Below are 11,602 nucleotides of genomic sequence, written 5' to 3'. Positions count from 1 at the left end.
AGCTAAACATGATCAACACCAAAACTCTATGGGTGTTCGATTCATCACAATGTAACTAGATTAGTGACTCTAGTGCAAGTGGGAGACTGTTGGAAATATGCCCTAGAGGCAATAATAAAAGTATTATTATATTTCATTGTTCATGATAATTGTCTTTTATTCATGCTATAACTGTATTATCCGGAAATCATAATACACGTGTGAATACAAAGACCACAATATGTCCCTAGTGAGCCTCTAGTTGACTAGCTCATTGTGATCAACAGATAGTCATGGTTTCCTGGCTATGGACATTAGATGTCGTTGATAACGGGATCACATCATTAGGAGAATGATGTGATGGACAAGACCCAATCCTAAGCATAGCACAAAGATCGTGTAGTTCGTTTGCTAGAGCTTTGCCAGTGTCAAGTATCTCTTCCTTTGACCATGAGAGCGTGTAACTCCTGGATACCGTAGGGGTGCTTTGGGTGTATCAAACGTCACAACGTAACTGGGTGACTATAAAGGTGCACTACAGGTATCTCCGAAAGTATCTATTGTTTTATGCGGATCGAGACTGGGATTTGTCACTCCGTATGACGGATAGGTATCTCTGGGCCCACTCGGTAATGCATCATCATAATGAGCTCAAGGTGACCAATGTGTTGGCCACGGGATCATGCATTACGGTAAGAGTAAAGTGACTTGCCGGTAACGAGACTGAACAAGGTATTGGGATACCGACGATCGAGTCTCGGGCAAGTAACATACCGATTGACAAAGGGAATTGTATACAGGGTTTGATCGAATCCTCGACATCGTGGTTCAACCGATAAAATCATCGAGGAGCGTGTGGGAGCCAACATGGGTATCCAGACCCCGCTGTTGGTTATTGCCCGAGAGTGGTCTCGGTCATGTCTGCATGTCTCCCGAGCCCGTAGGGTCTACACACTTAAGGTTCGGTGATGCTAGGGTTGTTAGGAAGACTAGTATGTGACTACCGAATGTTGTTCGGAGTCCCGTATGAGATCCCGGACGTCACGAGGAGTTCCGGAATGGTCCGGAGGTAAAGTTTTATATATGGGAAGTTGTTAAACGGGCACCGGAAAGTTTCGGGGTTATACCGGTATTGTACCGGGACCACCGGAAGGGTTCCGGGGGTCCACCGGGAGGGGCCACCCCTCCCGGGGGGCCACTTGGGCTGCATGGGGATAGCAGCCAGCCCCTAGTGGGCTTGGCGCGCCCCCTCCTTGGGCCCATGCACCTAGGGGTGGGAGGAAACCCTAAAGGGGGCGCACCCCCTTTGCTTGGGGGGCAAGCCCCCCACCCCTTGGCCGCCCCCCCCCTAGGGTTTTCCCTAGAGGGCCGGCCCCCCTTGCCCTTTCCCGTATATATAGAGGGGTGAGGGGAGGGCTGCAACACACCATAACTCAAGGCGCAGCCCCTCCCCTCCCCAACACATCTCCTCCTCCGTATGTGCTTGGCGAAGCCCTGTCGGAATACTGCCGCGTCAACTGCATCACGCCGTCGTGCTGCCGTTGGAGCTGCCTTCCTCAACCTCTCCTTCCTCCTTGCTGGATCAAGACGGAGGAGACGTCTCCCGTCCCGTACATGTGTTGAACGCGGAGGTGCTTTCCATTCAGCACTAGGACATCGGTGATCCGAATCACGTTCGAGTATGACTCCATCATCACCATCTCCTTGGCAAGCTTCCGCTCGTGATCTACAAGTGGTATGTAGATGCAAACTCTCTCCCTTGACTCGTTGCTTAGATGAACTCATAGATGGATCTTGGTGAAACCGTAGGAAAAATTTTAATTTTCTGCAACGTTCCCCAACATTATAAACTATTTTACTAGCCATAGATTCATCAAAATAAGCAAACAACACACGAAAAACAGAATCTATCAAAAACAGAACAGTCTCTATTAATCTGTATCTAGAGAAAGATATGTCACCCCCAAAATTCCAAAATAAATTGCTGGACGTGAGTAATTTATCTATTAATCATCTGCAAAAAGAATTAATTAAATAGCACTTTCCAAATAAAAATGGCAGCAGTTCTCGTGAGCGCTAAAGTTTCTGTTTTTTACATCAAGATTAACAAGACTTTCCCCAAGTCTTCCCAACGGTTCTACTTGGCACAGAGACTAATTAAACACAAAAAACACAACCAAAACAGAGGCTAGATAAATTATTTATTACTAAACAGGAGCGAAAATCAAGGAATAAAAATAAAATTGGGTTGCCTCCCAACAAGCGCTATCGTTTAACGCCTCTAGCTAGGCATAAAAGGCAAGGATAGATCTAGGTATTGCCATATTTGGTAGGAAATCCATAAGTGGCTCACATAATATATTCATAAGGTAATTTAATTTTATTTCTAGGAAAGTGTTCCATGCCTTTCCTTAATGGAAATTGGAATCTAATATTCCCTTCCTTCATATCAATAATTGCACCAATCGTTTTAAGGAAAGGTCTACCAAGAATAATAGGCCATGAAGGATTGCAATCTATATCAAGAACGATAAAATCTACGGGCACATAATTCCTATTTGCAACAATAAGAACATCATTAATTCTTCCCATAGGTTTCTTAATAGTGGAATCCGCAAGGTGCAAGTTTAAAGAGCAATCATCAAAATCACGGAAACCTAACAAATCACACAAAGTCTTTGGAATCGTGGAAACACTAGCACCCAAATCACACAAAGCATAGCATTCATGATCTTTAATTTTAATTTTAATACTAGGTTCCCCCTCATGATAAAGTTTTCTAGGGATAGAAACTTCCAACTCAAGTTTTTCTTCATAAGATTGCATCAAAGCATCAACGATATGTTTGGTAAAAGCTTTATGTTGGATATAAGCATGAGGAGAATTTAGCACGGATTGCAATAAGGAAATACAATCTATCAAAAAGCAATTATCGTAATTAAATTCCTTGAAATCCAAAATAGTGGGTTCATCAATATTTAAAGTTTTAATCTCTTCAATACCACTTTTATCAATTTTAGCATCAAGATCTAAAAACTCCGAATTCTTGGAATGCCTTCTAGGTAAAGGTGGATCATATTCAGTCCCATCATTATCAAGATTCATATTGCGAAACAAAGATTTAATAGGGGACACATCAATAACTTTTAGATCTTCATCTTTATTATCATGGTCTTCCGGTTTAGCGGCCACCTTATTAACTAAGGTAGCCTGCTTATCCGAAACTTCAGCTATTAACTTCTCAAGACAAGCAATTTGGGATCTCAAACCATCAAATTCTTTAGACATATCATCGAGCTCTTTATTCATATAACTCATAAAGCTTTTTTGTTCCTTAAGCTCGTTTCTAAAGAAACTATTATGCTCAAATTGCAAGACCATAAAACTCCTAATGTTGCTTTCGATTTCTTCTATCCTTTCAAGGTGAATATCACCAAATCAGGGAGGAGCCATCAAGACAAGCAAGCAATCCAACACACAAGCAAACAAGAAACGGGCAAAAAGAGGCAAATAGAGAAAGAGAGGGAGGATAGAGAGAGAGAGGGCGAATAAAACGGCAAGGGTGAAGTGGGGGAGAGGACAACGAGAGGCAAATGGCAAATAATGTAATGCGGGAGATAAGGGTTTGTGATGGGTACTTGGTATGTTGACTTTTGCGTAGACCTCCCCGGCAACGGCGCCAGAAATCCTTCTTGCTACCTCTTGAGCACTTGCATTGGTTTTCCCTTGAAGAGGAAAGGGTGGTGCGGCAAAGTAGCGTAAGTATTTCCCTCAGTTTTTGAGAACCAATGTATCAATCCAGTAGGAGGCTACGATAGTCCCTCGCACCTACACAAAACAAATAAATCCTCGCAACCAACGCGATAAGGGGTTGTCAATCCCTACACGGTCACTTACGAGAGTGAGATATGATAGATATGATAAGATAATATTTTTGGTATTTTTATGATAAAGATGCAAAGTAAAATAAAAGCAATGAAAATAACTAAGTATTGGAAGATTAATATGATGAAGATAGACCCGGGGGCCATAGGTTTCACTAGTGGATTCTCTCAAGAGCATAGGTATTTTACGGTGGGTGAACGAATTAGTGTTGAGCAATTGACATAATTGAGCATAGTTATGAGAATATCTAGGTATGATCATGTATATAGGCATCACGTCCAAGACAAGTAGACCGACTCCTGCCTGCATCTACTACTATTACTCCACACATCGACCGCTATCCAGCATGCATCTAGAGTATTAAGTTCATAAGAACATAGTAATGCCTTAAGCAAGATGACATGATGTAGAGGGATAAATTCATGCAATGTGATAAAAAACCCATCTTGTTATCCTCGATCGCAACAATACAATATGTGCCTTGCTGCCCCTACTGTCACTGGGAAAGGACACCGCAAGATTGAACCCAAAGCTAAGCACTTCTCCCATTGCAAGAAAGATCAATCTAGTAGGCCAAACCAAACTGGTAATTCGAAGAGACTTGCAAAGATAACCAATCATACATAAAAGAATTCAGAGAAGATTCAAATATTGTTCATAGATAAACTTGATCATAAACCCACAATTCATCGGTCTCAACAAACACACCACAAAAGAAGATTACATCGAATAGATCTCAAGAGAGGGGGAGAACTTTGTATTGAGATCCAAAAAGAGAGAAGAAGCCATCTAGCTAATAACTATGGACCCGTAGGTCTGAGGTAAACTACTCACACTTCATCGGAGAGGCTATGGTGTTGATGTAGAAGCCCTCCATGATCGATGCCCCCTCCGGTGGAGCTCCGGAACAGGCCCCAGACGGGATCTCGTGGATACAGAAAGTTACGACGGTGGAATTAGGGTTTTGGCTCTGTATCTGATCGTTTGGGGGTACGTATGTATATATAGGAGGAAGAAGTACGTCGGTGGAGCAACAGGGGGGTCCACAAGGGTGGAGGGCGCGCCTGGGGGGGTAGGCGCGCCCCCTACCTCGTGGCTTCCCTTTTAGTTGCTTGACGTAGGGTCCAAGTCTCCTGGATCATGTTCGGTGAGAAAATCATGTTCCCGAAGTTTTCATTCTGTTTGGACTCCGTTTGATATTCCTTTTCTTCGAAACCCTAAAATAGGCAAAAAAACAGCAATTCTGGGCTGGGCCTCCGATTAGTAGGTTAGTCCCAAAAATAATATAAAAGTGGATAATAAAGCCCAGTAATGTCCAAAACAATAGATAATATAGCATGGAGAAATCAAAAATTATAGATACATTGGAGACGTATCACGAAGGAAGGGCACCAACCGCCTTACGGTAAAAGAGAAAAATTCTGTATTGAACTATGATTTGAATTCCTTTCTTATTAGTTTCCAAGTGCAAAATGTTCATTGCCTTGATCAGAGCCTTTAAGCCTTTTAGAAGCGAGCATTTCCGCAGCTTTTATTTTTCTTAAAGCTAATGAACCGAATGGAAGAGAAAAACTTGGAATAAATAATAAAGAAGGAACCAACAAGAAAATAAAGAATTGTTCCAACCTCAGCTCGGGGTGGGTGGCCACGATGGCCCAGGGCGCGCCTGACCACCTGGGGGGCGCCCCCTGCCTCGTGGCCCCCTTGGGCATCGTCTCGCGTTGATTGTTCTTTCCAAAAATCACATATATTCCAAAAAAATCTCCGTCAGTTTTTATCTCGTTTGGACTCTGTTTGATATGGATTTTCTGCGAAACAAAAAACATGCAACAAACAGGAACTGGCACTGGGCACTGGATCAATATGTTAGTCCCAAAAATAGTATAAAAAGTTGCCAAAAGTATATGAAAGTTGTATAATATTGGCATGGAACAATCAAAAATTATAGATACGATGGAGACGTATCACACCTACTAGAGCAGCCCCACTACCTCGGATTGTGAGAGCGACATCATCTCAAGAGTATGGTACATTGTCAACGCCCGTACCTACATCAGCTATGTCTTTGCGACAAGGTAACAGTAAAGGTATCAATGATATAACTTCACATGAGAATGACGCATGCCTAGTTAACTTGAATGCATCATGTGTTGAGTTACCTCTTTGTCGGGGGGCTAATCCACGAGCACCTATGGGACCGGCGGACCGAGTCCCTTTCGGTTCGGCGGGGCGAGGGTCGCACGAAGAGCGGATCGAGGCGAAGCACACGAGCAGTTTACCCAGGTTCGGGCCGCACGGATGCGTAAAACCCTACTCCTGCTTTGTGGTTTGTATTGAGTTCTTGCTCGGGAGCGTGGAGTGCTACAGTACACCCCAGAAGCTAACGAGACCGAGCGTGAGTGTTCTCTTCCTCCTCCCCCCCTCCACGTTGCGCATGGGCCTCCTTTTATATGCTCAAGGGGTCATCGACAGGTGGCAACGTAGACAAGGGTAAAAATAGAAAGGTGTTGCGGTTGGTACAGCTACCTGCTACAGTGTATCATACATAACCCTGACGGCAGGGGACAAGGGCATTAAATGCCCGTCTGCGTCGCCTAAATAGTGCAAAAGGGACCGTCAGGGACGCCACCGCTCGCCACGATGGCAATCTTGTCAGCGCCGCTTGCCACCGCGCACCGCCGGCTGCACAGCCTCCCGCCACGTACGCCTGGAAGGGTCCCAGAGTGACACGTTGGTGGATGTGCTGGAGCGCAGGCACGGAGTGGTGGCTTGCCGCGGCAAGCGCCTTGCCGCGGTCGTTGTCTTGTCGCGTCCGGGAGCTTGTCGCTCACCGGGCCTTGCCGGGACGCGTGGCGCGTTGCGGCAAGTTCCTTGAGATGCCTTGGTTGGCCTTCCCGGCAAGCTCCCCTTGCCGGGGTCTTGAGATGCCTTGGTTGGCCTTCCTGGCAAGCTCCTCCTGCCGGGGTCTTGTCTCCTTGGCTTGGATACTTTGTCCTTGAATGGCTCCAAAGGAACCACGGAGGACCTTGGCGGTCACCCGGCAAGCCTTGCCGCGGGATGCTGCGACTGCCCGTGCACAAGTTCGGGATACTAGGGTACCCCTACTCTAGTACACCGACAGGAGCCCCCGGGCTTGGGCCATACACGGTGCCGAGCGCTGTTGGGCCAGGCCCAAAATAGGGCACGGGCACGCGCGGCCTGGGTTACGCCGTATCTCTCCCCGTATCCACCGCGCCCTCCCTGAATGGCACACGTTGAATGCGGCGTCGTGGGAGAGATCGTGGGTGATTTCTTTATTCGGAAAGGCGGAACGTCCGCCCCTTCCCTCTTTATAAGAATGGGAAACAGGGGTAGTTCGCCCATTCGCCGGTTGCTACTCCAATCTCGGAAACCTCCGCCGCTCCCTCGTCTTCCCAAAGCTGAAAGAGAGCAGCGCCCCGCCCCCCATCGCCACCAGCACCACCAACGCCGTCGACCTCCTCCACCACTTCCGCCATGGCTCCGAGAGCCGACAAAGGGAAGGTTGTGAAGTCAACCGAGGCGCAGCGGCTTGCGGCGCTGTGAAAGGAGCGGGCAATCTTCCCCCCCAAGCTCGCCGCGAGGGAGCTGAGGGAGAATTACTACCTCTTCTGGTCGACGGAGACACGAGCGCATCCACGCACGAAGGTACTTCCAGCCGCCGCTTGGAAAATGGCTCCAAATGGATATCCTTTCTTCGCCTTGTTCTTCTATTGCGGGCTCTGCCCGCCTTTCTCTGAGTTTTTCTGCGATATTATGAACACCTACGGGTTCCGCCTCCTTGACTTCACCCTCGATGCTGTTCTGACCATGGCAGTTTTCGCACATCTCTGCGAAAACTTTGTCGGAGTCTATCCCAATGTAGCCCTTTTTCGCCACTTCTTTATGCCCCGAGTAGAGAGAGGAGAGCCTTTATCCGGCGGAATCGCCTGGATCTCGAGGGCCGGCAAGAAGGACACTTATCTAGAGGGAGAGTTCCATGGCAAGTGGGAGGAATGGAGAGCAGACTGGTGCTGGATTGTCGAGGAGAACCCGCAGCCGTTTACCGCCCGGCGCCAAGCCCCAGTAGCACGCGGCAGCGATTGGAGTGACGTGGCCCTGGAAGACGATAGGCTGAAGATTGCCGTCACCCGGATCCAACGCCTCAGGCATGCCAGGCTCACTATAGGCGCTGTTGGCGCAGATTTTCTTCGCCGCCGCATCGCCCCCCTGCAGGAACGGGGGAGACCCGCCTGGGAATTCAAGAATGCAGCGGATATCATGAGGCTGCATCCGGGCCTCAACTTCAACTTCACTGTTCTGGAGCTCAACGCGATGCTCCAAGAGCTGTTCAAGTACGACCCTCAACATCCCGAAGTGTTCAGGTTGCCGAAGGGTGTCATTTCGCTGTGCAATAACTCCGCGCTCGACCGCATCCGTGCAATGATGCCGCTGTGTGATTCGCATGGAACTGTCCCAACTTCGCAAGAGCCTGCAGACAACGTCGTGTAGGAGTTCTTTGACGGCTTGGTAGAAGTGCCGGTCCGCTCCGACGAAAAGAAAAGCCTCACCCGCGACACCACCGATGCGGAGATGACACACATCGCCACTAGGCTGGAAGAGGCGGCGGCAGCCGCAGCCGCGAGCGAATTTGGATTCACCGTGGAGGAGGCAGAGGCAGCAGAGGCGGCAAGCCGCGCCGAGAGGGAGGAGCTCGTCGGCGAGAAAGAGCTTGCCGGGCATGACGTCGAGTCGAGCGAGCCCGCCGAGGATACGAGTGGCTCGCTAGAGATCAACTCCTCTTCCTCCTCATCTTCAGGTAGCTCGCCGCAAGCAGAGCCTCCATCCCCACCAAGAAGGCGTCTCCACAAGGCCGGGGACGTAGCGGAGCGGCAGACGAGTCAACAGCCGCCGCGCCGTGCGACACGCTCCACCGCAGCAAGCACTGTTGTCGCGGGAGCATCTCACGCTGCTGCGGCAACTGGAGCGGGGTCTTGCCGGACCACCGCTTCTGCTCCTGCTGCTTCTCACGCCGCGGCGGCAGCCGGAGCGGGGTCGTCTTAGACGACCGCCACTATTCCCGCCAAGCGGCCAAGGGAACCTATTCCTCAGCCTCCTCGCGCCGGACGTGAGCCAGACTTCGACTTCTCCGCGTTCAGCTCCGACGAGGAAGAAGAAGAGTAAGATTCTCTTGTTGTACTTGTAGTTCTTCAATTCTTGCTGTTTTGTCTTGTATCTCATTTGCTTTACTCTGAACTTATTCCTTTTTAGGACTCTGGCCCAAAGAGCAACGAAGCGAGCCAAGGTCCCGGTGATTGTCATCGAGGACGAACCCACCGCGACAGCAGGGGGTGCGTCCGAGACAACCTTGCTGGACCCGGCAACTGTTCTCCAGAGCAGCCCCCAGCTTAAGTATATGGTTCACTTTCCGCTATTAGGCGCGCGTGGATACTCTTTCTTTGCTGACATCTGACTGTTGGTTTGTGTAGGAGCAGAGCAGCCCCACCAGGAGCGCCCGGAGGCCGCCCCCGAAATGCCAAGGGAGAGTCCTCCGGCAAGGGAGAGGTCTCCAGCAAGGGAGAGTTCTCCGGCAAGGGACAGCACCAGCGACCCCCCGGCGGCGGAGACCACGACTGTAGAACCCGGTATAGGTAATCCTCTCGCTTCGAAACTTCCCTTGGGTTCTTCTTTTTTTTATCTTCTTTTTGGGTATTTGCTTGACTTTTCTCACTTTTCCGGCCATCAGACCCATCTGCTGCGGAGCCGATGGAGACTGAGGTTGCTGCCGACGACGCTGCTGCCACTAAAGAAGCAGCCGGCGCTGATGATCCCGCCGGCGAGGCCGCCAAAGCTGCCGCCGCAACAGCTGGCGAGGGGTCTGGCGATCGCACTGACGGCCCTGAGGCCGCAGGAGCGCCAGGCGCTATGTCGATCGCCAACCCGTCCGCTGCTGCCGCAGCGCCAGGCTCCGAAGAGCCCCAACCAGGCGTTTACTTGAAGGCCGGCGATGGCGTCTTCATCAACCTCCCCTGGGCGTCAAGCTCCAGGGCGCCGGTCGAGGGAGAGAGCTTTGATGGAGAGGTGCTCGCCTCCGCTGGGCTGACGCTAGTTGATGTGCCGAGCAGCAGCAGCGGCGAGCCTGAGGAGGAGCGGCTGCTGCGGAAGCTGTTGTCGCTCTACCGCGTGCGGCAAGCCAAGCTGGAATCCCGCGAGGCGCTTGTCGTGAAGGCGGGAGCGGACATCGAGAAGCGCGCGGAGGAGCTTCGGGGTCTCAACCAGGAAGCTCTCCGGTCCTTGGCAGAGGAGCGGGAGCAACTCGCCGAAGAGCAGAAGGCCTTCCTCCTCGAGAAGACCGAAGTTGAAGAGCAACAGCGGCTTGCCGCTGAGAAGCTGTCTGCGCAGGAGGGCGAGCTGGTGCAGCGGAAAGTTAACCTCGACAGCCACGAGGAGGAGCTTGCCGCGCGTGAGCAAAAATTCGGCGGAGCCCTTAAGCAAGCAGAGGATGCTGCCGCAGTTGCCGAGGCCGCCAAGAAGGAGCTGGAGACGAAGGTGGCGCAGCTGGAAGCCGATCTCAAGGCGAGTGGTGAAGAGCTTGCCACGCTCAAGCGTGAGCGGGAGAAGGACGCCCACAGCAACTCAGAGCTGCAGGTTCGTCTCGCCGAGAAGGGAAAAGAGCTTAGCGCCGCCAAGGACTCCAACGCAGATCTTGAGTTGAAGCTAACCACTTTGACCAAGACGCTGAACGGCGCCAGGGAGCAGGAGGTGGCCTTGAAGGAGGAGATCAAGGCCGACAAGGCGCTGCTGGCGAGTGCTGCTGCCGCCCAGAATGCTTTTAGGGAGAATGTGGAGCACTGGACGGAGGGTCTCGTGAATGCTGCCGCAGATATCGACAGGGAGCTGGCGCAGCTGGGGGTGGAGGATCTCGGGTATCCCTCTGATGAGAACCTCCAACCCAGCGCCAAGCTCACCTTGTCCTTCAAAGGCGTGGCGATGGCCCTCCAGCGGCTCCGAGAGAAGATCCCAAAGCAGCTGGCCGACGAGTTGCGCAAGATCTGCGCGGGAGCTCTTCAAAAGGTGTTGGTGAAGGTGGCCTTCCGCAACCCGGGCCTCAACCTCACCAACGTCCTCAACACCCTGCCGCCGGATGCTGATCTGGAGGCGCTCAAGACCCTTGTCGCACCCATTGTGGACAAGGTGAGCGGGATCAAGAGGATTGAGGGCGATCGCGTAGACTAGGCCGCCCGTTTTCTTCTTTTCTTGTCGCTGCTGGTCATGTTATGAGAACAATCTGTTAGAGCCGCGACAAGCTACCTTGTAATATAACTCTATTTCGGGTGATGATTGCAGTGTTATTCCCTTTACTTGATTCCACCCTTTGTATGTTTTTGCCCTACGCTTTTAGGGAACTTGCCGGTGCAGGCACCTTAGCCGCGAGCGCTGAGTGCGGGACGTCAGCAGCCTGCTGGCGGTGCCGCTACCGACAAGAAACCTTGTCGCAACTAGTCGCAGCTCACTTAAGTTGTTGAGCGGACTCGAAACAAAGTAAGGGCGCAACTAGCTACGAGTTGGTTCCTCCGCGCACAGGTTTTCCATACAAAGTGCGGTCGTTCAAGGGAGATAACTTAAATTTTTTAAAAATCTGATTGCTCAAACTTTGGCAACTTAGCTTTTCTGTTGTTTGCTTCCCGGTAAGGCGAAACTTTCTTGAACGACGCCTGGTCCATACCATTATCTTCTCCTT

This window comes from Triticum aestivum, chromosome 2A (genome assembly GCF_018294505.1).
Source record: "Triticum aestivum cultivar Chinese Spring chromosome 2A, IWGSC CS RefSeq v2.1, whole genome shotgun sequence".
Taxonomy (NCBI): domain Eukaryota; kingdom Viridiplantae; phylum Streptophyta; class Magnoliopsida; order Poales; family Poaceae; genus Triticum; species Triticum aestivum.
This window is presented reverse-complemented; position numbering follows the sequence as displayed.